General features: G+C 36.7%; 1 long non-coding RNA gene across 1 annotated transcript; it reads right to left on the bottom strand.

The window, feature by feature from the left end:
* Positions 1-315: 315 nt before the first annotated feature.
* On the bottom strand, positions 316-1,555 carry LOC116784751. Its single transcript, XR_004356230.1, has 3 exons — positions 1,394-1,555; positions 1,275-1,315; positions 316-560 (listed from the first exon to the last, which is right to left on the bottom strand). It is a non-coding gene; the product is annotated as an uncharacterized LOC116784751 (long non-coding RNA).
* Between the last annotated feature and the right edge of the window lie 2,033 nt (positions 1,556-3,588).

Genomic DNA, 3,588 nt, shown 5'->3' with positions numbered 1-3,588 from the left:
GCCTGTGTAAAGTCACTATGAATCAAAATCATATGGAAACAGACCTGTCAATAAGACTCATTTGCCTCACAAAAACTCGACATCCAATTTTGCTCAGTTTATACCTGTGACCATGACAGTAAAAAAAAAAAAAATGCAAACCTGTGTCTGTAGCTTGCATGGGTTGAGCTGAAGAGCCACAGGCATCAGTGCACTGTGGCTTTCACTTTCCACAGGCTTCAGAAGTTGATGGTAGGATTCAGTATTATGTATAATTAATGACAAATAGACATGAAAATAAAACTGAATTAATACAAAATCTTAAAATATGTTAGTCTAAGTGGTCATTTCAGAACCAAATTAAAATTCCCACTTTTATTTCAAGTTTTCACTATACTTATCTGGTTTATTACCTCTATTTTCAAATTCATGAAGATCTAAAATTCTCATGAAAGGCATTGCTAGAAACATATTAAAGATAACAGGATCCTCCGAATTTGCCCAGTTTTCTTGTTTTGCTCTCAGTGCCAGCCATCAATGTTTCCAATGAAGAGCATAAATTAGCTCAGGACAGCCTTGTTCTGAAAAGTAGTAAAGAAAAACATCAGCACAGGTACTAGTACTTATTGAATCAGAACACAAAGAAATAAGAACTTAGGATATTCCCACAATACAGAAGTTGAAACAGTTTTCTTTTGTATGCAGTCTCTTTGTGAAGGAAACTATAGGAAAATCTACCATTCTTGATACCTGGCATAGTTTTATAACAAATGGGCTGTTCTAACAGTATATTTATTCAGCATTTGCCCTAAAGACAGTTGGTATAGGTATATGAATTTATACATTTATTTTGGTTTCTATTAGTGTGCTCACTGAGCCTTGTGGGCTTAGATGACATAAGTTTCTGAAAGTAAAACTTATTTGTATTATGTATACTTTTGCTGTATTTACTGTGATCCGTAAGTATTGCAATGATGCCTGCAGTATCCTGTCAAGTACTAGTCTACATCTAGAATGTGTACTGGGAAATATATTTTTTAATACTTACATTTAATTCATTTAGCTCTAGCTGTCCTTTGGTTTCAAAACTGCACCTTGATAACAGCAGTTCTTAATTTAAACCAACTGCTCTCTACATGTGTGGATAAGACTGTCACTATGGTAGCAAAACACCTGGGATAAACTCCTAGGCCATTAAAAAAGATAGTTTTGCACTAATTTTAAGAGACCAGCGTTTGGTCCTCTGCTTTACAGAACAACAGATAATGAGGCTTTTGTTAAATGTTCTGGCCTACCTCTGCTCTCTTGTAGATGTTTTCCTTGGAGAATTTGCCACCTGTATCAGAAAAAAATAAGCTTATTCTTACCAACACGTTTACAACACGTTTCCTTTAATAGAAGGTAATGTGTTTACAGTCTTTGTGCTTCCTCATCTTGCTCGGACTTCATCACCTTGGCTTATCTCCCACGCAACTTGGTGTTTGCAAGTTCAGTAGTTTACACTGGAAACAGTGTAGTCAAAGAATTTCACTTCATTACACAGATAGAATTTCACATGTGCTCTGTATTGATGTCTTTTCCTGCAACCAGAAACAAGGACACATGAACTTAAGTCCTTTGGCACTCCATTGGTATAAAACAATACAGTCACACTTTTGAAAAACCAGTCAATTTTCTGAATGAGTTTCACACAAATGAGAGCATGCATTTCTGATGTAAAACCCAGATGTACAAGCCATCCCTCACTGATGAGAATGCAACACTAGCCAAAGTCTAATCCTCAGGGAGCAGAACAGTCCTGTGTAAAACATGGACGAATAATACAGGATTGCAGTAACAATATTAATGATAGAATACTACTAGTTTCTTATGCCAGACAGACACAGAAAACACTTGTAGGGGCTTAGAAGATTCCCAAACACTCAGCCTAAAATCTGAGCAGCTATTAAAGGTTTGGACTTACTTCTGCTGTTCTTTTTAATTATGGAATCATTAAAGGAGTGTTCTTCTCCACAAGGTAGATGCAAAGAAGCAGAACCTTTTCGTACCTGCTCTCTGTCAAGAGCACCCATGCCCTCTCTAGGTAATCATTTCAAAAAGCTGCAGATGGACAATACAGAAGCAGTTGCTGCTTCTCACACATCATCAAAACCTCAACTCTGCCTCATGGGTGTCAGAGATAAAACTCCCATTAATCCAAGATGGGATCAAATTTCTCAAATACAAGTCATCACGCCTAGGAAAACCCACAACAGGTGAAAGTGGTCAGGCTGTTGCTGAGGAGGTGAGTTAAGGCAGTAATGACCTATGGATAGGTGACCTAGAATGGACAATTTCAAGGTTATTAGCTGCCCAGGTGTCTCCCAGTGGGCATACTGTCCTGCAGAATGTGCCTTTTGAAATGTAGAGAGACTCCTACAGCTTTGGCTGTTTGCTCTGAGTCTTAATAGAGGATTGATAGTTTAAACACAATGACTTTTTTGGCCAGTGTTCATAATTTTTCTCATTTCTGTGAGTTTTACACTAATGGCTGTTCCTCAGCACAACACAGAACCTGAACTAATCCACTGCATAGATCCACTAATACTAACCTTTAATTCATACAAGCATTTGGGATTTGCAATTGCAGAGAATGCACAGAAAACACCCAGGGAAGTATGAGATAGTAAGATGTCCAAGGAGTACAACACAAATTTGCTGAATCAAATATTGCAAATTCTGCATAAACAACTTGCAGGCTTATTGAGAAGCAGAAGACAAAGAATTATACTGAGATAGGAATGACAAGGAGATTGTCAGAAGAAAGAGATCACCATCCCCTGCTTTGTGAAGAAAACTGAAATAGAGTATTGTCCTGATGGGAATTTTATTTTATAGGGACTGTAAACAAGCTGCAGTTAGCACTGTACTAATAAGATGCAAAAAAAAAAAAAAAATTTAAAAATTCTTATGTTACTACTTTGAAAAAACTCCAACAACTTCACAATTTAGAAAAACAAAACAAACCAGAAAAGTTTATGCCAGTCTTCATTTACAATTTTCTGAGTTTGCATATTTTTTCTGGAATACTGATCTCTATTTTATTTATTCATATTAGAGCAATTTTAAAAATTCCTCCTCAGACATGTCGCATCATGTCAAAATTATTCATCATGATGAAGACTTCTAACAGCCTCTGGTTACAACACTGTGACATTTTCTAATAAATTATAAAGTGAAAAGATAATTTAGTCTCCATAACCAATTAATCCTTGGCTTCTTAGCAAAACTTAGTTCCAAAAAATAATGTGTCCACTAGTCTAGAGAGAGCTGGACTGCAATAATCAGTTCACCTCACTCTTTCCCTCAAAATAATCAACATATCTAAATGCTTTCTAGTTCCAACAAACAGAAGAAGGATAAGCCTTAAAGACCATTTGAAAAGGGAGTCTGAAGTAGCCTCTTTGAACTCTCTGGTCTTCTTCAGCAAGAAAGCAGACCAAGGAATGAGTTAGCATCTTGAAAAGGAGACAAAGGAAGGATTGTAGTTAACATGCCGCAGGCTTGATTTGGAGCAGGATCTCATGCATTTTCTGTAGAACCTTTGGCTAACGTGTCCTGACATTATTG

Source organism: Chiroxiphia lanceolata, chromosome 3, assembly GCF_009829145.1.
Source record: "Chiroxiphia lanceolata isolate bChiLan1 chromosome 3, bChiLan1.pri, whole genome shotgun sequence".
NCBI lineage: Eukaryota > Metazoa > Chordata > Aves > Passeriformes > Pipridae > Chiroxiphia > Chiroxiphia lanceolata.
The sequence above is the reverse complement of the archived record's forward strand: the minus strand, read 5'-3'. Positions and strand labels throughout refer to the sequence as shown.